This window comes from Polypterus senegalus, chromosome 10 (genome assembly GCF_016835505.1).
Source record: "Polypterus senegalus isolate Bchr_013 chromosome 10, ASM1683550v1, whole genome shotgun sequence".
NCBI lineage: Eukaryota > Metazoa > Chordata > Cladistia > Polypteriformes > Polypteridae > Polypterus > Polypterus senegalus.
The window spans coordinates 133676187-133701690 of NC_053163.1; the positions used below are offsets into that span (position 1 = coordinate 133676187).

Consider the following 25504-nt stretch of genomic DNA (forward strand, 5'->3'; position numbering starts at 1 on the left):
AAAGTTCTGTGCAAAGGGACAGTAAAATAAACACAATACAATCGATTATATATATATATATATATATCTAAACATGTGTATGGAGCAGTCAGCCACTAGATGGCGCATGCAGGCACTTTTACATTTTTTTTGCTGCTTGAATTCCCCTCACTTCTCACTAGGAAAGACCAGCGTGCAAGAGGTCCTTTGCTGTTGTTCTGGGATTGATTTTCAATTTTCCTGCCAAAGTCCGTTCTTCTCTAGGAGACACAATGTGCCTTCTTCCTAGGCGTCTATGTGGTCCCATGGTGCTTACACTTGCGTATTATTGTTTGTACTGAAGAACGTGGAACTTTCAGGAGTTTGGAAATGGATGAACTTGATTTGTGGAGGTCCATAATTTTTTGTCCCGAGGTCTTGGCTGATTTCTTTTGATTTTCCCAATTATGTCAAGCAAAGAGCCAGTGAGTTTGATTGTAGGCCTTAACATACATCCACATGTCAACTCCAGTGAGGCTAATTGGCTATCAGAAGCTAATTGTCTAATTACCTAAAGGCTTCACATCGTTTTCTGGAATTTTCCAAGCTTTTTAAAGGCCAAGTTAATAAAGTGTATGTAAACTAGACCGACTGGAATTGTGATATGGTGAAAAAAAAGTGAAACACTCTGTCTGTGAACATCCATCCATTATCCAACCCACTATATCCTAACTACAGGGTCATGGGGGTCTGCTGGAGCTAATCCCAGCCAGCACAGGGCGCAAGGCAGGGCACACACACACATTCACAGACACCAAGCACACACTAGGGACGATTTAGGATCGCCAAAGCACCTAACCTGCATGTCTTTGGACTGTGGGAAGAAACCGGAGCACCCGGAGGAAACCCACGCAGACACGGGGAGAACATGCAAACAGCGAACCCGGGTCTCCTAACTGCGCCACCGTGCTGCCTGTCTGTGAACACTGGGGGGAAAAATAACTTTTGCATTGTGGAAAGTAGACGTCTTAAATGAGATGCCAAATGTATAGTTTGTGAGTAGAAATGCAATGGAGGGTTTGGTTATGAAGTGAGTTTTAAAGAATTCACGCCAAGCGTATTTAAACTTCTGACTTGAGCTGTAAAAGTAGTGCATGACTGTTGACTCGACTCGACTAGACGTGAGGCCTACGTCATCCTGTAGAGCTCCTTCATGAGTCTGAATGTTTGGCAGTGCAGCACGAGCGCACAATGGCGGATGCTCAGCTCCTTGGTTAAATCTTTTTACAGCGGGCCTGTTGATAGTGCCAGCCATTCCCTGCTTGTACTCGCCTGTCAGATTTAACTCTTTTCATTGTACCTCTCTAGCTTTTACTAATAGCCTGTTATAAAATACTGAGATTATTTTAAATTTACACATTGGTGGCACAGTGGCGCAGTGGTAGGTAAGGAGACCTGGGTTTGCTTTGCTGCGTGGAGTTTACATGTTCTCCCCTTGTCTGCATGGGTTTCCTCCCACAGTCCAAAGACATGCAGGTTAGGTGCATTGGCGATCCTAAATTGTCCTTAGTGTGTGCTTGGTGTGTGCTTGGTGTGTGTGCCCTGCAGTGGGCTGGCACCCTGCCCGGGGATTTGTTTCCTACCTTGCACCCTGTGTTGGCCGGGATTGGCTCCAGCAGACCCCCGTGACCCTGTAGTTAGGATATAACAGGTTGGACAATGGCTGACTGACATTGGTCCGTTTCTTCCATGTGGTATTGTTAGCATTCATCTCCTTCTTCTGACAGACTCATCTCATCATGGCACAGAGGCAACCTTTCCAAAGGCGTGTTGATTTACATCCAGGAGTCCTTTTTTCCATTTTCAGCCTGGCTGCTGCTGGCTCGTTTTTCCCTGACTTTCACCTGCACACTAGCAAATGAGAAGGCAGGAGATTGCCCAGCTTGAGCAAATTTAATTTTGTTCAATGCCCCCAGGGCATTACAAGGTCTAATTACTGGTGTCCATTTTAAATAAGAGACTCCCAAGGAAAATTAGCAGAGGAAACAGCAGGCGTGTGTGCTACGGCAAACATACTCAACATGTAGTAAAGGGAATGACACATTTAAGAAGATGATTACTGTGACTCTGGGCATGCAGGCCAAATCATCAATCAATTCATTCCATCATTTCTGAGGTCAGATTATCCAGTCCTGGAGGGGGCGCTAACACACTCCGCCGGGTACACATACCCACACATGCTGTGTCACTTTTGAATTGCCAGCTCTCCTAACCTCCAGGACAAAATGCTGCTATTCAGTCTTATGCACGCCAGCCAACTGTAGAAATGACAACTTGGTAGCGAGCACGGAGTTAACAGAAAGCGAATACACGTCCCAGCTGACCACTGGCACGGCACATTCATGGATTCTCAGGCTATGCGGGGAACCTGATCCGCCCCAGAGATATTTTACAGCACTCTGTCTTTTGAAAGTGAGCACTGCCTTATGTAAGAGTCTGATAGATTTACCACCGCTTTAAACTGGAGACGTCGTGGAGGACATATGTGAGGAGACCACCCTCCTTATCATGCTAGCAGGACCTTATCTTTTAGGGGGAAGCCACAGTCTTCAGATTTGGTCATTCAGACAGGGGCACACTTTGTGGTACTGGGAATCCGCATCCTGAACCCTGTCAGTGTGCTCTTTGGCCACCCGACTCCTATTGCGTCTCACACATTCCAATTAAGTCACTGGGCCCCGGTGTCACAGTGTCACCTTGTCTCTCACTTTGACCTCTCAGTGTCCCCGAGTCACCTCCCCTTCAGATTTGTCAACTGCCCTAGCAGAGTCAAATATTCACCTCACCTTCTAACTACCTTGCAGACCCTGTAACTGTCCCCACATGCCCCTCAGCTCATACTTCAGCCACTGGCCTGGCAGTATCTCTAAATCATCCTTTAATTCCACAGGTCAGTCACTGCCCCCCAACGGAGTCTCCACATTATGTTTACCGTCCAGCTCAGTGCCACTGACTCACCTTACCTCCCAGCTCAGTTACTACTCCTCCCGAGTCTTTAAGTCACAGTACCATCCTAGCGTAGACACTCCATTCCCAATGTTCTTAGCTAACTGTCTCTCTCAGTTCAGCCACAGACCACCATGTGACCACTGAAGCAGATTGATGTTGGGTTCATCCTGCTACCAAATGTCCTCAACCTTAAAGCTCCCTTGCTGACCTTTAGACAGCACTGAGTTAACTCAACATCCACCTCGGGCACAAGTTGTCAAACACCCTCCCATCCATCCATCCATCCATCTCTAAACCTGACTTATCAAGATCAGGGTCACAAGGAAGCTGGATCTTATCCCATCTAGCATCAGGTGCAAGATAGGAGCAATTCCAGCCCATCACAGGGTGGACACACAACACACACAACACACACACACACCAGGAGTCAATTTAGCGTTCACCTAACCTTGGACTGTGAGAGGAAACTAAAGCACCCTAAGGCAACCCATGTGGACTTGGGGAGAACATCCCAAACTCCATCTAAAGGAAGGACCAAGGACATGAACCTTGGTCTCCTTGTTGCAAGGTAGCAGTGCTACCACAGTGCCACCATGCTGCCAGGCACCCTTCCTTTATTCTGAATTCTATGAGGCTTTTGGCTCATGTGAGTCCTGCTAGATCAGGAGAATTCAGTAATTTCTTTTAAAAGAACACTTGGAGAGAACCCCAAGAGGTCCTGGACCAACAGTCTCATTTTAAAGTTAAAGCCGATGTCACATTACACCACTTCTACAGTAGTTATTGGGGATGTCATACTCCCCGACTGCTGTTTCTGATCTCGTTGCTGGACCATATCCACTTCACCTGCTGAAAACCAATGGCCCTGTCAGCGACTGAACACAGACTTTGCGATACAGTCGCCCCTTTTTCTGACAGCCAGTAATGTGCTGCCTGATGGAGTCGGTGGTGTACAGATGGTTATCAGGTATGTATTCCCATCCCCTTTTTCTAAAAACACGAGACATCAGACAGATGAGCCTCCCTTCTGTTTACGAGGTTCAAACCTCCCACATTCCTTATTCCTTGTCGCTTCATTCTATGCATCGTATTGCTGGGTGAGCCTTCATTGACTGTCAGATCTTATGCACACAGAGCCCGAGAAAAATCGCAGACTGGTTGGAATGAGTCGCTGTGTATGTCACATGACATGACTGTCATTCACAGAAGCGCACTGCCAACTGCCTCCGATTTACTAAGGCTATGCAAATAAAAGCTACGACTGAAAATCGCTGGAAAACTCATCCAATGAGACGTGGCCTTAACTCGAGTTGAAGAAAGAGGCAGGCATGTGGTGGGCGGGGACACTTTCACAATTGAATAGGGGTGTGGTTTCAAGCCTCTTGTTTTTCCATCAATGTGAACATTTGGTAAAGCTGCAGACTTTGATGAAGGGAAGCTGAGGGCAGTGGGGGTGAAGCTGTGGATGCTTATATTCCCCTGACATCACAAAGTGTAAGCCATGAATTAATTTCACTGTCTTTTTGTGTTCATAAGAAGTGCTGTACATAGAAATGCTTCAAAATTACTTCAGTGTTTTCTCTCTCCATTGTCTCCTGAGTGTACGAGAAAATCCCCACATGTGACATACTGTTTGATGTCTGGATATGCAAGACTTTAAGTTTATTGCACCCAACATACACACACACCTGTTTTTGGCTCTCTAGACCTCACTTATGCCATTTTTGGACCGTTTTTGTGCAGGAAATGACATCCTTATGATAAAGAATTAACTGTTAGGTGAAACTGTACATTACCCATCAACTGACCCCCAGGGGTTCATCCCCTAATGGGATATGAGGGGTCAAGACTTAAAGAAAGATGAGGATCAGTAATACTGGCATGTGAAATGTTCTTTTATGTTATTTCGAGGTTTCTGATCATGAATATGATATTTTCGATATTCGATTCTGTACCAGTTTTCCTAGCCCTGTCAGTAGGAACAAGACAGAATACATGTGTGTGAATGAGAAGGAGGTCAGTGGAATGGTGAGGATGAAGGGAGTAGAGTTGGCGAAGGTGGATGAGTTTAAATACTTGGGATCAACAGTACAGAGTAATGAGGATTGTGGAAGAGAGGTGAAAAAGAGAGTGCAGACAGGGTGGAATGGGTGGAGAAGAGTGTCAGGAGTGATTTGTGACCGACGGGTATCAACAAGAGTGAAAGAGAAGGTCTACAGGATGGTAGTGAGACCAGCTGTGTTATATGGGTTGGAGACGGTGGCACTGACCAGAAAGCAGGAGACAGAGCTGGAGGTAGCAGAGTTCAAGATGCTAAGATTAGTGCTGGGTGTGACGAGGATGGACAGGATTAGAAATGAGGACATTAGAGGGTCAGCTCAAGTTGGACAGTTGGGAGACAAAGTCAGAGAGGTGAGATTGCGCTGGTTTGGACATGTGCAGAGGAGAGATGCTGAGTATATTGGGAAAAGGATGCTAAGGATAGAGCTGTCAGAGAAGAGGAAAAGAAGAAGGCCTAAGCAAAGGTTTATGGATGTGGTGAGAAAGGACATGCAGATGATGGGTGTAACAGAACAAGATGGAGAAGACAGAAAGATATGGAAGAAGATGATCCGCTGTGGCAAACCCTAACAGGAGCAGGCAAAAGAAGAAGAAGAAGAAGACCAGTGGTCCTAGCCCTCTCAAAGCCACTCCCAGTAAGTTAAAAATGAAAATTTCAAACATAAGCATCTGGGTTATCATTTTAGATCATTTCAAGGTCAATAATTATGAAAATGCTGTTATTTTTGAGTTGCAGAGTTTGTCTGTTCTCCCCGTGTGGGGTTTTTCATAAGCATGTTAGGCTAACTGGCCCCTCTAAATGACTCTAGTTTAAATGAGCGTGGATTATGCATGGCTTGGCCCTCTGATGGTCTGATGTACCATCCATGGCTTGGTCTTAGTGAGTCCAGTGCTGCCAGTATAGGCACTACCTATCCACCATCTTGAAATGGAGAAATCAGTTAAAAAATTAAAGAAAATAAGAAAAATGTAAAAAGTTTATGAGACTTATATGTATAAAATCTCAATCAAGATGCCTTGGAAGTATAGAGCTTTATAGATCTTTATAGGAATAGATAGACAGATAGATAGATAGATAGATAGATAGATAGATAGATAGATAGATAGATAGATAGATAGATAGATAGATAGATAGATAGATAGATAGATAGATAGATAGATTTACCGTATGTGATAAACGAATAAAGTGAAAAGTGCTGAAGCTCACATATCAAAGTAAAATGGCAGTCCAGCGATCATCAGGCCTTTAATGAATGGCCGGTGCTGACCAGCTTCATCTGCAGGTGTGTATTAATTTCATGTTATAAATGAAGGGAATGGAATTCCTGGATGTAAAAGTAGAATCTGCTGACATTCCTGCTACTACAGTGACACTTGCAGATTTTTCCCTCATGTAGACACGTACATATGACTCAGACCCGGGCGTGAATGGCACAGCTCTGTCCTGTTGGTGGTCTGCTAGGGGCTCGTATTTCAGACTGCATGTGTGAAAGCCACTTGCGCACAGTCAGGAGCGCCGAGATCTGCTGAGCCTGATGCCACGGCCGTCTCCAAATTAGCGCAATCAGGAGGTCTTATTTCGCAGCCTATTCAAGTATATTCCATGCTATAAAAGGAGCCGCTTATATTTAATAAATCCCCCCGTGCACTATTTGGGGTGCTGCTTTTCCACTTGAGTCTGTACTGAGCTAACGGGAATTAGTTTGTACAGGATGGGGGTCAAGGGGTTAACCTGTTTGGGAAGTCAAACTCACCTCCAGGTGGGCAGCTCAGTTTATGCAGAGAGACATAGAGGGCACCCAAAAAGCGCTACGCATGGGAAGAAATCCTACTGCCTGCTGCTTACCACTGTCCGTATCAAGTTTTTTAAATATATATATATATCTGCAATAAGTCTGCTTATTCACTGTTTATTTTTTTTAATTTGGTTTCGTTTGTGAAGTGCCTTGGGACAGTGCTTGTTGTGATAAACACTAGATAAACACTGAATAAAGTAATGTGGCTTCAACTTGAAGTGCATTTGTTGTTTTTCTGTAGCCACCATTAAAATATATATATTTTTTTGTTTGATCGTTTTTTATCATCGTCTCTCTGTTTGCTTTTTGAAATGTTCCCTTTATGTTCCATGATGCCCCCCTTTCTTTTATTTGTACAGGGTTGCCCATGTCATTTGCCTAATGTCTGCCTGTATTACACTCATGTCGTCCTGTTATTACTGTTATTATTATTGTTATTATTTTGTCCCAGTCTGGCTTTCAGTGATACACGTTTGGGCTCTTCTGGTGCCACACGTGCGCAAAAAAACTGGAGAAGGAAAAACATCTTACAATCCATACAAGCAAAACCTCGTTTCCACCCTTTGACAGTTTCGTACTCCTAATTATATCCTGCACACCGATCACGTGCTGAGTACCAGACAGTCACATAACGGACGCACCCCACCCCGGGTGTGCCAACTTGAGAAACGGGGCTACAAGATCCACTCGTCACATCTTCGGGGGACTCAAACATTCCTTTAAGGTCAGATCACTGCATCCATGTAGAAAAGGGTACCCTTTGGGGGGGGGGGATTGGGATTGACAGCTTCCTCAGAGGGCAATCAGAAACGTGCGGGTTGGATGACAACTCACTTCCGAGGTCTGCACAACAATAATAATGCAACAATCGGGTCCCCTTCGTTTAAGTACACCTGGCAGCTCAGAAACCTAGATTTGGCAAAATGAGAGACGTGTCTTTTAATAACATCAAAGAGAGCAGGGCTGATCAACATCAAACACTTTCAGTTTTCTTTACTGATCTCCACACGCTGGCACTCGCACGCGCCCGCGCATACAAGCACACACACACACACACCGCGCGCATTGCGCACTGCGGGGCTCGCGCAGCGCTGACTGTCACCTCGTCTCGTTTGTTTGTTACTGTCAAAGGCAGCTTCAGACCATACGTGGATATTTACACTTCACAACTACCTACATTGCATCTTATGAATTTACCTTATCTGGCTGGAGAGGTAAGTCTTGTGCCAAGCTGAGGAGCGTTGACCGCCCTTTTATATGTTCGGGAGGGTGGAGATTCAGTCGAGTATTAATAGCACTGCGTCTGCGGATCGCACATGACCCTATTTGGCCTGCCTTGTGGCATCTCCTGGCAAGGGGTCGTGGTGATTGGGGCACCTGATACTGTCAGCCGAGCTCGTGGACATAAGTCATACATTCAGGATTTTCCATGATCTTCAAGTAAAGGTTACCGAAATCGCAAGAATGAGGGCATGAGGGTGTGTGTGGGTGGTCATTGGGGAACGTTTTCTATGCTCAGTAAGACAAACGTCTCGGGATAAAAAGAGCGTGAGTAACACAGAACAGTCGGCAATGCTAAATTAACAGTCCAGTCTTATACTTTTAAGGGTTTCTTTATTACTATTAGAACTCACTTAACTTTTTCTGTGAAAGTGGGTCATGACACATGAATACAACACACAGATACATACACACACACACATATATATATACAGTATACATTCACCCATCAGCCACAACATTAAAACCACTTGCATAATATTGTGTTGGTCCCACTGCTGCTGCCAAAACAGCTCTGACCCATGAAATTATGAACCCCTGAAGGTGTCCTGGGTATCTGTCACCAAGACATTTGCAGCAGATACTTTAAGCCCTGTAAGTTGTGAGGTGGCGCCTCCATGGATTGAATTTTCTTTCCAAACACATCCCAGATAGATAGATAGATTTGAAAGGCACTAGATAGATAGATAGATAGATAGATAGATAGATAGATAGATAGATAGATAGATAGATGGATAGATAGATAGATAGATAGATAGATAGATAGATAGATAGATAGATAGATAGATAGATAGATAGATAGATAGATAGATAGAAGCTTACTGGATCTATACGTATGCTAAAAAGCTGATGCCTAGGGGAAGAAAAATGCTGTTTGAAAGAAGACACAGCTAACGGTAACAACATGATATAAAACAACATGATATGAGCATTTAAGTTTTCAACTTGCAAGACAGACATTCATTTTCATTGATGTCCTTGTGTAAGTGATTTGCTATTTAGTCAAAAGAATTCGGCTGGATCTACTTTATAAAATACCTTTCAGAATCACGAAGACCTTGATTAGATCCTCACACAGCCTCCTCTGCTCATGACTAAACAGGTTTAATTCTCTGAGTTGGCCAGAATAGGACTCCGTCTAAAGAGTTTAGTTTTGTTTTCTCATCAAACCAGAGAAACGTTATTGTCGTGATCTCAGAGTCCTTTAAATGCTATATGGCAAACCTCAAGCATGGTGTCATATATGCCTTTCACATAAGGGTGGCTTCTGTCTAGTCCTCCCAACCAACTAATGGAGGGCTGCTGAGATGTTCATCAGTTCTGACTGGTTCTCCCATCTCAGCATAAGGACTTCTGGAGCTATGTTAGAGTGATTATATGATTGTTGGTCACTTCTCAGTTACTCAGTTAGGCTGAAATGCCAACTCTAGGTAGAGTCCTGGTGGTTTTAAATTTCTTTCATTTCACAGTTATTGAGGCCACTGTGCTCCTAGAAACACAAAAAGCTTTACAAACGGTTTTATCCCTTTGCTCTGATCGATGCTTTACCACAATTTGATCACAGAGGTCTACAGAGAGTTCATTGGATTTCACGTCTTGGTTTTTGTCCTGACATGCAGTGTGAATTGGGGGAACTTTTCTACACAGGCGTTTGCCTTTGTAAACAATGCTCAATCAGTTCAGTCTGACGCAGGTGGACTCCAGTTGTACTCTAGACACAACTCAAGGAGAATTAAAGCAAACAAGCAGCATCTGACAACAACCTGAAACACCATGGCAAAGATTCCAAATACTTGTATGAATAAGAGATTTCAGTTTTTACAACAACAACATTTATTTCTATGATCGCTCATATTGAGATCTGGGGAATCTGGAGGTCAGTTCAACACCTTGAACTCATTGACATGTTTCTCAAACCATTCCTGAGCAATCTTTGTGGTGTGGCAGGATGCGTTGTCTTGCTGAATGAGGCCACAGTGGTCAGGGAATACCATTGCCATGAAAGGGTGTAGGTGGTCTGCAATAATCTTTAGGTAGGTGGTTTGTATATGGGGGCACAGCTCTGGGGAAGGCTACAAAAAATCCTGCAGAATTTAAAGTTCCAAGAGCTCAGTGGCCCCCATAAACACCCAGTTGGACAAACTGAGCAATTGTGGGAGAAGGGCCTCAGTAGGACAGGTGACCAAGAATCCAATGGTCACTCTGGCTGAGATCCAGAGAACCCATGTGGAGATGGGAGAAACTTCCAAAAGAAGGACCATCTCATCAACACTCCAGTATCCTGGGCTTCATGGCAGAGTGGCCAGATGGCGCATGAAAGGAAGTGTGGAATTTGCAAAAGGGCACCTAAAGGACGTTTATGTGCAACAAATTCTCTGGTCTGATATAACCAAGATTGAACTGTTTGGCCTCAATTCTAATCATCTTGTCTGGAGGAAACCAGGCGGCGCTCATCATCTGGTCAATCCCATTCCGAAGCTGAAGCACTGGGAGATCATATGGTCTTGTCTGGAGAGCTATACGGAGCAAAGTACAGAGATATCCTTAATGTAAACCTGCTTCAGAGCGCCATGGACCTTAGGCTGGGCTGAAGGTTCACTTTCCAACAGGATAATGACACTAAGGGCAAAGACAGGAGTGGCTCAAGAACAGCTCTGGGAAAGTCCTTGAGTTGCCCAGATAGAGCATCTCTGGAGAGACCTGAAAATAGCAACACAGTGACAGTTTCAATCCAACATGACAGAACTTTAGAGGATCTGCAGAGAACAATGGCGGAAAATCCGCCAAATAAATGGCTGCCAAAAGTTCTTCAACAAAGTGCTGAGGAAAGGGTGAAATGTAGCACAAGACTGCAACATAATGAAATGTGAAAAAACGGAAGGGGCCTGAATAATAAGGCACTGTATTGTGGGCTGTAGGGGGTCCTTCACCCTCAGACCCTTCAATCCCCAGACAAAAATGATCATGACACAAATCTCAGGTTCAAGTAACGTTTTTATGATGAAGGCAGCACCCACAATGCACCAATCGTTTCTGTCCTTCTTTCTTCCAAAACTCTTCAAACAAACTTTCTCCTCCTCCTCCTCCTATCCTAACTCTGTCTCCTTGAGTGAGGCGAGGTGACACCTTTTATGCCAGATCTAGGAGTACTTCCAGTGTCACAACATTACACCAAGGAAGCACTTCTGGGTCAGGAAGAACCCTGTCAGGAAAGGGACACCCATGGGGGCATCCACAGCACCCAGAAGGGCTGCGCTATGAAACTACAATTCCCAGTTCTCCCTGCTGGTATGTGTATAGATGATCCAGTCAAGGGATGCTGCCACCTAGCGGACTGGAGGAATATGCAACCCTGATTTTGTTTTTTTTTTTTTAGTTATTTTTAATCCTTTATTCCCCATATACCCCCCAATTTCTTGTATTTTTTTGGGATCAGAGTGCTGGGTCAGCTATTTGTAGAATTGTAGGTGAAGGGCCCAGCAGAGTAGCAATCCTTCTGTCCCTGCCGGGATTCAAACTGACAACCTTTGACTTACCAGCCCAGCTCCTTTAGCCGGAGAGCCACCACTCCGCTCTACAGGCTTCTCTTGTCTTTCTATTTCAAAGTCCATCTGGGAAAGGGAACGCCATTTATGCCAGTTCAGGATGTTCGTCCACTTCAAGGGTCCATTGGCCCAGTTAAAAAGCCAGGCCATCCCTGCCTTCCTTTACAATACATAAAGTGCCTATAAAAATATTCAGCCCCTTTGGAAGTTTTCACATTTTATTTTTATACAACATTAAACCACAGTGGATTGAATTTAGAGTTTTTGACACTCATTAATAGATAAAGATTCCTTATTGTTAAAGTAAAAAACAGATCTCTGCAAATTAATCTAAATTAATTACAAACATAAAATACAAAAATAATAAGTGTTCACCTCCTTCAAGCCAGCATTTAGTTGATGCACCTTTTATTAAATTTCAGGAAGGCGTCCTCCTCTGGCTGGGGTGCAAATCCCTGTTCAATGTCTTTTCTTTTCTTTGCTGTGCCATTTATTTATATTAATGTTACTTTTGGTAATTCACTGGTCAACAAACACTTTTCTACTGGGAGTCTTTCACCTGTACTTTACTTTAACAGATTCTACTTGCTGACTTCAAATCTGAAAACCGTTTCCGTTCAACACGCCCCGGTTTTTAGTTATGATGTTCCAGGTCTTGGACAACTAGGGGGACTGCACAGTGAAGGCCATTTTGATAAATACCGGTAATTCCACTAGGGGTGCCATTGAGATAAACGAATTTGCACCACATTATTAATAGATGTGAGTTGCTTACCTTGTCATTTTTCATTTTATTTCAAAAGTATTCATTTTTAATTAGTGGAAAAAATATTTGTTACTAATTACCAAGTCTTATATGGCTCTAAAGCACGGGTGTCGAACTCCAGGCCTGGAGGGCCGCAGCGACTACAGGTTTTCATGCTAACCCTTTTCCTAATCAGTGGCCTGTTTTCACTGCTAATTCACATTTTAATAGCCCTGTTAGAAGGATTCAGTCCCCTGAATTGATTCGTTTCCTCATTAAAATGCAGCCAAACAGAAATGAGACGTGAAACGAGTCAACAGATGACCAGCTAAACTGGGGCTTCAAACAACCAATTTCTAGATGAGAAACCAATTCTTGATGTTCATTAAACTTGTTATTTAATTCCATGGCTTTTTGTTGCTCTCATTCTGCCACAGCTGACATTTCCAAAACTGTTGATTTTCTGTTTTTCATAAGAACATCGTCAAAGTGTTATGGTGACCTGAGAGATCAGCCTTACTGAGACCTTCACCTTTATTTGCAGATATTGTGTGATATGGCGGCTTGTTTTGTGTCTCATTATTGTTTGGCTGCTAATTAAAGAAAAAAAAACATCCATCATCCAACCCGCTATATCCGAATTACAGGGTCACGGGCGGCTGCTGGAGCCAATCCCAGCCAACATGGGGCGCAAGGCAGGAAACAAACCCCGGGCAGGGCGCCAGCCCACCGCAGGAAAAAGAAACAACTAAAGTTAATTAAAAGAAGTAATTAGCAGCAAAAACTGGTCACTAATTAAGAAGATGGTTAGAATGAAAACCTGCAGCCACTGCGGCCCTCCAGGACTGGAGTTTGACACCCCAACTCTAAAGCATAATAACACAACTCAGACATGACGCTGCAGTAGGAAATCGCTTTTACTGTTTCCTTAACATTAAAACCTCACACTAGTTCCACTCCATCTGAATTAGTGTGGTGCTGAGGTGTCACCCGTTGCGTGGCTTAACATGACATTACGTTTCAGGACATTTCGTTCGTTAGATTCACCATTTCTTTGAAAATGTTGTCAAGGCGATGGACGGAAACCGCGCAGTGGCGTAACTAGGGGCGGGCGGAGGGGGAGGTCCGTCCAGGCGGCACACTTTTGGGGGCGGCATTATTGGCCAAAAGGCTCAGTACAATTCGTGTGTAAGCAGCAGGGTTCTCAAAAATATCACTCATGAATGAAAAAAGTAAAATTCTGATTTTTACCAACTAATACTTCCAAAATAAATTTCAGACTGTCCAGCCCTTCAAGTGGGCTCTCCAACCTGCAGGGAAAAACCTGGGGGCTGGTGGCAGAATTGGCACTCCGGCCACCATAGAAAACCTCATGCTGTTCCATTCCATCTGAACTAGTGTGGTGCTGAGGTGTCACCCATCGCATGGCTGCACTCGGGTCCCAGTCTGGGGATCCTGATTTGATTGGTCATCTAGTGGGTACGGCGATGCGCTGTATCAGCACGTGCTCCTAACCTCTCTCTATTCTGTGATGGCGTCAGACACAGCTGTTGAAATGTATGAGGCAATAACAAAAATAAACATAAACATTACACCGATAATAATTTCTAGGAAGAAAAGCAACTAATGTACAATTTATCATTTCGTTTCGTTATCAATCCGAATGCGTTCTTGCTCTGCGCAGAAAACATCCCCACCTATCACTTATACACTACACTGGTTCTGGTTTTCGCAACATAATTATATTAAACTAATAATTAGAACACGGCTTATCATTTATTATATTTATAATCTATTTTAATCTTATTATTATCTATACCACATTCTTGTCTAGTTGATGCTTATAAGTAATTATATGCCAACAATTATTGCTGTTTCTCTATAAATAAATAAATCTATGCAAAATTTACTTCAATTTTTTTTCTCTAAACGTCATTTTCATTTTCTATTTAAATAGATCACTGTAACATATTCAGATATGGTGGATGGCGGCAAATTGAAGCATCGCCCCATCCAGAGCGGCACGAACTCGAGCTACGCCACTGATTCGGCGATGCGTTTAAACATTAAAGAAATAAGTTTGGTCTCGAGAAAAGTGAAGACAAAATTAAGGAAGGTGTTTTTGTTAGTAATGAAATCCGTGAACTGATGCTTGCCGAGGAGGTCAAAAGGAAACTGAAGCCAACTGAATCAGCAGCATGGGAAGCATTCGTGCGGGTTGTCCAGGATTTTCTTGGCAGTCACAGTGCAGAGAATTATGCTGAGCTTGTGGAGAACCTGCTGAAATCATATCAGCTTATGGGAGCCAGAAGGTCACTGAAGATGCATTTTTTACATTCTTATCTCGAGGTTTTTCCACCAAAACTGTCAGCGATGAGCATGGGAAGAGATTTCGTCAAGATATAAAGGTGATGGAAAACCGTTATCTGGGAGAATTCACTCCGAGCATGATGGGTGACTACTGTTGGTTCTTGCAAAGAGAGACGGATGTGAAGTACAAGCGCAAAAGCGAGGGCCTCAAACATTTTTGAGCACGCTGACCTCGCTTTTATATTGAGATGAATTGACATTAACATATTTTAACGTGTCTTTGGTATCGTCTTCTGGTTTATTTTCAAAATAAACACATCAAAACAATTTTGGTGGGACATAGTCCAAACTCCAGATATTGCGCTGATATATTACACCGATATTCAAAAGTGTCAAAACGTCGACGATGCGTATCTCAAAAACCTGACGTGCCGTTTTCATATACTAAATCAGTGTAAAAACTTTAAGAAAGAGCTAATCTGAAATTCACAGTAGCAAACAAAACATATTTTTGTAAACCAGAGTTATTTGCCTGTAATATGTTCTATGTGGCCCCCCAAAAGGAGGAGGGAGCTGCCCTCCACCCTATAAAGCCGGAGGGTCTCCCACAGTCCCTGGTGAATTGAAACTTCCAAAGCACAAGAGTCTCAGCAACTTCCAAAAATGTCCACTAGAGGGGAGTGTTGCCCTCAAAACTCTGTCTTGCAATAGAAACACAGAATCTTTATATTGTATAATAGGAGTTGTATTCTTCAGAAAAATGCTCCTTTACACAGTGAAGCTCCAGAGAGCACAAAAAACATAAATGAGTTACCAGCAAGGCAATCCAAGGTGAACAAAAATGCAATACAGTAATCCGAAGAGGGGGCAAAAAAACTAGAGAAGATTGTCAAACCACAAGCACAGAAAAATGATGACAGTCACTCACCAACTCCCATAACAACAGGTAATTTGTGAGACCCTCCGGTTTTATAAGGCAGAAGGCAGATACTGGCAGTGATTGACTGGTGGCCCTGGGGGGGACCACCCTCAAAACACATGGAACATAACACAGAGAAATAAAATAAAGCAAAGAGACATAAAACATGGATTTGAACTCCAGCCAGGGGAGGAACCCAGGCTGAAAAATAACACCTCTGGCAGCCATGACAGCCTTCAATAAGTGTGCACAGGTCTCCTTCCACTTTGTGAATCTTCTCAAGCTCAGGCAGGTGTCATGTTGACAGCAAGTGAACTTCTCTTTTCAAGTCCAGACGCAAACAGACTGAGATCTGAACTCTGACTCAGACACTCCAGGACATTCCTATTGATGTTATGAAGCCCATTTTCTTTGTAGATTTACTTTGAAATGCTTGAGGTTGTTGTCTTGCTGGAATTCAAATCTTCACCCACGGCTCAGGCTTCTTTCAGACAGTATGAGGTTTTCCTCCAGGATTTCCCCCATTTTTTGCAGCATTCATCTTGTCCTCAGAAGCCTTCGAGTGCCTGCTGTAGACCAGCATCTCCACAGCCCGATGCTGCCACCTCCATGTGTGCATAATGATGCTCATTGTAACATGGCTTTTAGTCTGATGGTCAAAAAGGTCAAGTTTGGTCTCATCAGACCATAAAACCTCCTTCCAGCTGACTTCAGAGTTGCCTTTGGCCAAGATGTTGGGTGATGTTTTTCTCTTTGCCACTTTCCAATAAAGCTGTGGCTGGTGAAGCACCAGGACAAAGTCTCTCCAGTCTGAGCCAATGTATCTTGTAACTCCTTCAGAGTTCTTAGAGGTCTCTTGGTGGTCTCTCTCACTTGTCTTCTTTTTGTGCAGTGACTCAGTTTTGGTGGACAGTCAGCTCTCAGCAGATTTAAGAGAGGAGAGGTTAGGAGGGTTCACTGATGCCAAATGATAAAGCAACTCAAGATCTTGGGACATTGCTGCACCCACTACATGGTAAACCAACTCAGGATCCCAGATTAGGACCCGAGTGCAGCCATGTAGCGGTTGACACCTCAGCACCACACTACTTCAGATGGAATGGAGCCAGAGTGAGGTTTTTTTTATGGTAGCTGGAGTGCCAATTCTGCCACCAACCCCTAAGTTCTTCCCTTCAGGTTGCAGAGCCTACTTGCAAGGCTGAATGCAGATTAACGTCTTACCCAGGACAGACCAATTGCAGGTTAAGAGCCTCGCTCATGGGCCCAACGAAGTGGAGTCACTTTTGGCATTTACGGAATTTGAACTGGCAACCTTCTGATTACCAGTGCAGATCCCTACCTCAGAGCCACCAGATTTAAAGCTGTGGCAAGATCTTTTCATTTCTTCATGATTAATTTAACTGGATATTCAGTGGGGTCCTGTAGCTGTTGGTGAAGAAAGATTCACTGATCTGGACTTTGCTGCCGATGCGGTGATCTTCGCGGAGTCAATGGAGGCTCTGATCGGGGAGCTCGAGAGACTTAGTGAGGAGTCTGAGTGTCTGGGCTTGAGAGGGTCCTGATAAAAACCAAAATCAGGGCTTTAATGACCTCTTGGGCACAGACAACAGCAGTGTGTCTGTCTGCGGAGAGAATGTCAACCTCATCGAGTGGTTTACTTACCTTGGCAGTGACATTCATGTCTTCCTATGAAGTCAGTAGATGGATTGGAAGAGCATGCGGGGGGCCATGAGGTCACTGGAAAGGGGTGTGTGTTACTCCTGATATCGATGCAAGAGGGCGAAGGTCCAAGTCTTTAGAGTCCTGGTGCTTCCTGTCTTGCTATATGGACGCTATCCAGTGACCTCAGATGAAGACTGGACTCCTTTGGTACTGTGTCTCTTTGGAGAATCCTTGATTTGACTTTGTGTTGAATGAGTGGTTGCTTACTGAGTCCCAAATGAAGCACCTTACCTGCATTGTGAGGGATCGTCAATTACGGCACTACGGACATGTGGTGCGATTCACTAAGGGTGATCTGGGTTGTAGGACATTCATTGTTGAGAACCTGAGTGGCTGGACCAGGCCAAGGCGACCCCCACGTAACACCGGGCTGTGGAAAATAGAGGTTCATTTCCATGGGTTGGGACTGGACCGCATGTCTGCTTGGTGGGGTGTGTGTGTGTGTGGAGGGGGGGTTTGCCAACCAGAATCCACGGCTGTTTTGTGGTTGGTGTGGTAAGGTGCTGTACCAGTGCATGTTCCCCGACCTGACTTGATATATTTTCTTGTCCCCATCCTCTGACTTTACAATCACCTTTTTACGGAGTTTCTTAGGCTGTTGTTTTGTCTTCATTGTAAAGGTTAGGCCACCATACTGACTTTAACAGTTAGTTTAACACGGCATATCTTTACGTAGGCACTAACCACTTCACCACTACTTATATAGCAATTAGATCAATAAACACAGTATGTTAAAAGTTCAAATTCTGTATTTATTTTAAAATTTATCAAAATTGCGCCTGACCCCGCGAACCTGAACTGCAAAAGCGCCTTTAAAAGTGGAGGGTTGACGTTTTATTCGCTCCCGACCTTCCCGTCGCCCTGCTTGTCTTCTGGTTACCTGATATTCGTTACTACGTCGCCCCCGTGTGGCTCAAATACGTCATTACAAAAGTGCCACCTAAAGATCAACAAAGAAACATTTTAAACACTTTAGTTTAGTCATTCACCATAAGCGGCTTATAACTGAATATTACCAAACAGAATGCCAATTTAACGTGATATAAAAGTCCATCACATGGCTATTATATTTCAAAATGCATATTATTTCTAATTTATTATTAATAGCCTAGTAAGAATAGCAGATTTATGATGGATATCTCAGTGTGACAGTTTCATTTTTATAGGTTATGAGCATTCCACAGTTGTGTAAATCTCTTTGGTATTTTTGTAGTAAAAGAACATTCAAGGAGGATCTGAAGTGCACCAGGAACACTAAGGGAAAATTTAAAAATACACACCATGAAATAGCGGTTGCGGAGGGCTGGCGCCCTGCCCAGGGTTTGTTTCCTGCCTTGCGCCCTGTGTTAGCTGGGATTGGCTCCAGCAGACCCCCGTGATCCTGTAGTTAGGATATAGCGGGTTGGATAATGGATGGATAGATGAAACAGCGGATGCTCTAAACTCACACTTCTCTGAAGTCTTCACACGTGAGGAAGTCGATAACCTCCCAAAGGTAAGCGGGACTACTAAGGAGGCACCGAGTGATTTGGGAATTGTAGAGGGAGAAGTGCTGCTCAGATTAAATAGGCTGAAACCTAACAAATCACCAGGAGCAGATAATATTTACCCTCAAGTTCTTCTGGAGGTTAGTGAATACAGATATAAGTGCTTGACTCATCTTTTTAGGAAGTCACTGCAAACTGGGGAGTTTCTGAACGACTGAAAAATAGCAAATATTGTCCCATTATATAAAAAGGGTGATTGACTATAGGCCAGTAAGCTCAACATGCATCACAGATAGATAGATAGATAGATAGATAGATAGATAGATAGATAGATAGATAGATAGATAGATAGATAGATAGATATGAAAGGCACTACATGATAGATAGATAGATAGATAGATACTTTATTAATCCCAAGGGGAAATTCACATAATCCAGCAGCAGTATACTGATACAAAGAAACAATATTAAATTAAATAGTAATAAAAATGAAAAAAATGAAAAAAAATAAAAATAAAATTAATGTTAGTATTTACTCCCCCGGGTGGAATTGAAGAGTCGCATAGTGTGGGGGAGGAACAATCTCCTCAGTCTGTCAGTGGAACAGGACGGTGATAAAAGTCTGTCACTGAAGCTACTCCTCTGTCTGGAGATGATCCTGTTCAGTGGATGCAGTGGATTCTTCATGATTGACAGGAGTTTGCTTAGTGCCCGTCTCTCTGCCACAGATGTTAAACTGTCCAACTTTACTCCTACAATAGAGCCTGCCTTCTTAACAAGTTTGTCCAGGCGTGAGGCGTCTTTCATCTTTATGCTGCCACCCCAGCACACCACCGCGTAGAAGAGGGCACTTGCAACAACTGTCTGGTAGAACATCTGCAGCATCTTACTGCAGATGTTGAAGGATGCCAACCTTCTCAGAAAGTATAGTCTGCTCTGACCTTTCTTACACAGAGCATCAGTATTGGCAGTCCAGTCCAATTTGTCATCCAGCTGCACTCCCAGATATTTAAAGGTCTGCACCCTCTGCACACAGTCACCTCTGATGATCACAGGGTCCATGAGGGGCCTGGGCCTCCTAAAATCCACCACCAGCTCCTTGGTCTTGTTGGTGTTAAGATGTAAGTGGTTTGAGTCGCACCATTTTACAAAGTCTTTGATTAACTTCCTGTACTCCTCCTCCTGCCCACTCCTGATGCAGCCCATAATAGCAGTGTCATCAGCGAACTTTTGCACGTGGCAGGACTCTGAGTCGTATTGGAAGTCTGATGTATATAGATTGAACAGGACCGGAGAAAGTACAGTCCCCTGCAGCGCTCCTGCTTTGCTGACCGCAATGTCAGACCTGCAGTTCCCAAGGCGCACATATTGAGGTCTGTCTGTAAGATAGTCCATGATCCATGCCACCAGGTGTGAGTCTACTCCCATCTCTGTCAGCTTGTCCCTAAGGAGCAGATGTTGGATGGTGTTGAAGCCGCTGGAGAAGTCCAAAAACATAATTCTTACAGCACCACTGCCTCTGTCCAAGTGGGAGAGGGATTGGTGTAGCATATAGATGATGGCATCCTCCGCTCCCACCTTCTCCTGGTATGCGAACTGCAGAGGCTCGAGGGCGTGGCAGACCTGTGGCCTCAGGTGGTGAAGCAGCAGCCGCTCCATGGTCTTCATCAGATGTGACGTCAGAGCAACAGGCCGGAAGTCATTCAGCTCACTAGGACGTGATACCTTTGGGACAGGAGTGATACAAGATGTTTTAAGGTAAACTAATGGAATGAATTACTAAGGGAAAGATTAAATAGGACATGGCAAACAGCCAGCATAGGATCAGAAGAGGGAGGTCGTGTTTTACTAACATGCTGGAATTGTATGAGGAAGCAACAAAAGGATACGATAAAAGTGGAGCAGATGATATTATTTATCTGGACTTTCAGAAAGCATTTGATAAGGTGCCACATGAGAGGTTGGACATCAACTTAAAAGAAGTGGGAGTTCAGGGTGATGTTTTTAGATGGGTGCAGAATTGGCTCAGACACAGGAAGCAGAGGGTGATGGTGCGAGGAACCTCATCAGAACTGGCCGATGTTAAGAGTGGTGTTCCACAGGGGTCAGTGCTAGGGCCGCTGCTATTTTTAATATAAATAAATGATTTAGATAGGAATATAAGTAACAAGCTGGTTACATTTGCAGATGATACCACAAGAGGTGGATTGGCAGATAATCTCAAATCCGTTCAATCGTTACAGAAAGGCTTGGATAGCATATAGAATTGGGCAGATTTGTTGCAGATGAAATTTAATGTCAGTAAACGTAAAGTGTTACAGGCAGGAAGTACAAATGTTAGGTTTGAATACACAATGGGCGGTTGAAATTCGAGAGTCCACCTTATGAGAAGGATTTAGGAGTCGTAGTGGACTCTACGCTATCAACTTCCCGACAGTGTTCAGAAGCCATTAAGAAGGCTAACAGAATGTCAGATTATATAGCGCCAAGCTTTATAACACACTGGTGAGGCCTCATCTGGAGTCCTGTGTGCAGTTTTGGTCTCCAGGCTACAAAAAGGACATAGCAGAGCTAGAAAATGTTCAGAGAAGAGCGACTGGGCTGACTCCAGGGCTACAGGGGATGAGTTATGAAAAAAAATTAAAAGAGCTGAGCCTTTACAGTTTAAACAAAAGAAGATTAAGAGGAGACATGACTGAAGTGTTTAAAATTATGAAGGGAATTAGTCCAGTGGGTCAAGACTGTTATCATAAAATGAGTTCATGAAGAACACGGGGACACAGCTGGAAACTTGTTAAGGGTGAATTTCGCCCAAACATTAGGAAGTTTTTCTTTACACAGAGAACCACAGACATTTAGAATAAGCTACCAAGTAGAGTGGTAGACAGTAAGACGTTAGCGACTTTCAACATTCGACTCGATGTTTTTTGAGAAGAATTAGGTGGATAGGACTGGCGAGCTTTGGTGGGCTGTTCTCGTCAAAAGTTTTTCTATAATGTTCAAAGAAATGCCCCATTTTATGAATGTTTTTAATTGTACTTTAATATCAAATTACTTACTGTATAAATTATAAATAGATTATATCTGCTACGTGAGCCATTTTCAGATTTGCTTAATCTAAACCAGAGTTGTGGTAAGCTAAATGCCATTCTCTTGGCCCCCTCACTCAGCTAATTGAATCATTTGAACGCTTGCAGCATCTTTGGTATCTGGGAAGAAAACCTAAGAGACAGGGTGACAGCGCAAAGTGCACAACACGAGCGACCAGGGTGTCCTCCATGTCATGACCTCTACCAAGGCTCTGTGCCCTGGATGTTATGACTTTGGCCTACAGGACCTGAGGATGGGGGTTCAAATGCTGCTACTGGCACTGTGTGGCCATAAGGGGGTCACTTCACCTGCCTGTGCTGCAATTGGAGGAGCACAACAAATGTAAGCAAACGTAACTCAAATTTTGTATGTTGCTATGGATAAAGGCATCCACCAAATAAATACATAAATCAATGAAGGCTAACTGATTGCCCCATTGACACCATCAGAGCTCATTCATGCCAGGCGTCCCATTCAGGCTGACAGAGTGCTGGTCAGACATGCCGCTTGGGTGTGCCCTGCTGGGTTTACACTTCTGTTTTTTCTTTCCAGCCTTGCAGTGTCTGGACCGCTGACAAGCACTTCCATTATTATCCATGCCGACGCTGCTGCCAACATTTTGAAGTAAGGAGAGCTAGTCTGTTGAGCCCCTCTTCCCTGTCACACCTTTAACGCATCTCTCAATATGCCATCAAACGTGGGTGTTATAAGAATAGCACAAGGTTTGTCTGTCTCGCTGTTTTGTTTCATAATTTCCTGCGTAAAACTTGGAAAGCGACTGTGCCAAGGTATGTGGTGTTAAAATAAACCTAACTTGTTTGCTTATGAATATGGACTTCTAGGTTGAGGAAGAGGAGTGGTGGCTATTGATGGAAAGATGACTCAGTATCCGCTTTAAAAAACTCTCATCTGGCACTCTGCACCTTTCAGAAGGCTCTCAGACGAACGAGCCGTACTCAGTATTGCACAATGGGAATTGCTCTGAGTGTCCATTCTGAACGACACCCCGGTCAGCAGATTTACTAATGCTCTCTTGATCTTCGGCCATTTCAGCGCACCTCTTAACATATCACAATATTCTCAGTAACTTTATTAAATTATACCATTGTCAAATCCTAAGGCAAAAACCAACCCTGGATAGAGTGCCAGTCCGCCACAGGGTCCACCCAGGCGAGGACAACTCAGAATCACCGAACAACCTGACAGGCGTTTATGTGAACTGAAAAAGTGAGTCGGAGAAAACCCACAGAAGTGCAGTGAGAACATGCAAACTTCACAAGAGAGTCTTAAGAGGCTGCCCTCCTTCACATGGGCAGTGACATCCATGCCATGCTCTACAGCTCTGTGGTGTGCTGGGGAGGTGACATCACTTCAAGAGAGGCCCACCGAGTCAACAAGCGCATTCAGACTCAGTTATGGGGGAGAGAAGGAAGACAAATGTGACGGCCATGATGAACAATGCTGCACATCCTCTCTCTCTGACAAACCAGCATTGTGGACTTTTAATTAATGAATCATTCATCAGAAGTGGGTGAGGAAACATCAGTGGGGCTGCTAAATGCCTCCAGCACTACACCTGCATAATTTCTCACAGCGACTGCTCTGTTGTTTTCAGCCAAGTCAGAGGTTTTGTCTTCTTTTTTGTAATTTGTGTGTTTTTGAGGAAGGTTGTAATATTTTTACAGTGCATTCAGGAAACCCCATCCCTTCCATCTTAATAAAAGGATAAGTGTCTGTGTATCTGTGGCCATGTCTCTGATATTGAAACAGATGGCACATCACAAACATTTGTAATAATAAAAGGCATTTGTCATTCCAACAGATTCCAAATGGCATATAAGCGAGACATGTGTTGCATTCGTCATTCCAACAGACGGCGATTCACAATACTAATGCTTTGGCAAATCTATTTTATTTCATTTCAGATTTTTTGTTGCTTCTACCTTTGTTTTTTTTTTTTTAAATCCTTTGAAATCTTTCCAATAAATGATTCAACCACGTTTGTGTCGTTTTTGGGTTAAAGATTTTTTTTTTTAACAGTTTCACTCGTACTCTTTTTTTGATATTTGCTTGCTAAAAGTCTTTGCCCCATTTTTGGAACCTGGGCTGATCTGAATCCAGCCTGTTGATTCTGGGGCTTGGCTGCCAGTGGTGAGGCCAACTCTGGTGAGGTTCTGGTCTGGTCTGAGGTTTGGACCACCTTTTTAGTGCTTCTTGGTGGAAGGATTAACAACAAATCCAATGAGCAAAACAAAAACAAAAAAGTCAGGAATGAGGAACAAAGAGACAAGAATACCTTAGCTGCAGTTTAACAATGAAAACCTAAACAAAGAGCAACAAAAAACAAATCTGAGTTTAATTTATGAGCCTAATGAACAAAGAGGAACCACACAGGAAGAAGGTTTGACAAGCGAGAACAGAATATTCAGTTCATCAAGTCCGTCTGTTTAGCTAATAGCTAAGGTGTTGAAATATTTCATCCAGACACTTCTTAAAAGTTATCAGGGTTTCTGCTTCAACTCCATACCTCAGTAGTTTCTTTCAGATTCCCACAATTCTTAGAGTAAAGCGGTGTTTTCTGGCTTCTTGCCCTTAATTTGCACTGATGTCCACTTGTGCGGTCAAGCCCATTTGAAGCCCTAGGTGGGGATAAGGGACATCACCCCTGTCGTCTGTAGCCTAGTGATTTTTTTGTGATTTTTTTTTTATTTGATTTCAAAAAATAGAAGACAATAACAAAGTTGTTGAAAGGACATTTTCATATATGGACTCGAACGAAACCCCCCACTACCCCATTCAAGCAGCCTGCGCCCTCCCCAAACCCCACCCAGGAGCGATATAAATATAGTGAATTAAATTAGAATTAATAAAACATGCGGGTCAATGACAAGTCCCAGAGCGTCTGGTCGTTATAATAAGAATTTGATAACCTTGTGTTCCTCATCGGTGTCCGGAGCGCGCGATCCTTCAATAACAGAAATGGTGCCCTTTTGTGGATAAACAGCGCATGCGCCCCTTGGTGTACGGCGCGTGCGCACTTTTACTTTCATATCAGGCTGCTTGAAGATAACAACGCCACCTCATTATCATCAGAGTTCAACGACTGGGTGGAGGCGTTGGATGGGGCTTGTCCCTCTCGGGTTTACCCACTCATTATCGTTATAGTTTGACGAGCCGGGCGGTCTCTACTGTAGGTTACCCTCTGGAACGCACGCGCCTTCAGCAGCAGATACGACGCCCCTTTTGTACATAAAGCGGAAATTATTGTCTTGCTTCTACGATCTATTAGGATCCCGCCAGGATTCCGCTCGTGATCATCAAATAGCAAGGGACAGATGAGATCAGATTTTTCGTTTTGTTTATAATTTTTATAAGGTGTTTGCCAAAAGAAGTGGAGAAAACTGCTAGTGTGGTGAAATAATGATACTGTAAAGTAGAACAACTTGGGGGCTCGACTCGCAACACGCGTCTCCGTGAGAATTACTAGAAGAGGTACAGTATTACTAAAGGAGATGCAAAGCTGCCAAAGCACCAACATAAAAACAAATATTGGGTTCCGCTTCATGGTTGAGTGCTTTTTA

At 43.6% G+C, this 25504-nt stretch overlaps 2 long non-coding RNA genes across 2 annotated transcripts; one reads left to right on the forward strand and one right to left on the reverse strand.

The window, feature by feature from the left end:
• Nucleotides 1-7910: 7910 nt before the first annotated feature.
• LOC120537643 lies at nucleotides 7911-23692 on the forward strand. The gene is made up of 3 exons (XR_005635364.1): nucleotides 7911-8038; nucleotides 22476-22645; nucleotides 22766-23692. It is a non-coding gene; the product is annotated as an uncharacterized LOC120537643 (long non-coding RNA).
• A 533-nt stretch (nucleotides 23693-24225) lies between these two features.
• Nucleotides 24226-24900, reverse strand: LOC120537644. The gene is made up of 2 exons (XR_005635365.1): nucleotides 24854-24900; nucleotides 24226-24602 (listed from the first exon to the last, which is right to left on the reverse strand). It is a non-coding gene; the product is annotated as an uncharacterized LOC120537644 (long non-coding RNA).
• Nucleotides 24901-25504: the final 604 nt, after the last annotated feature.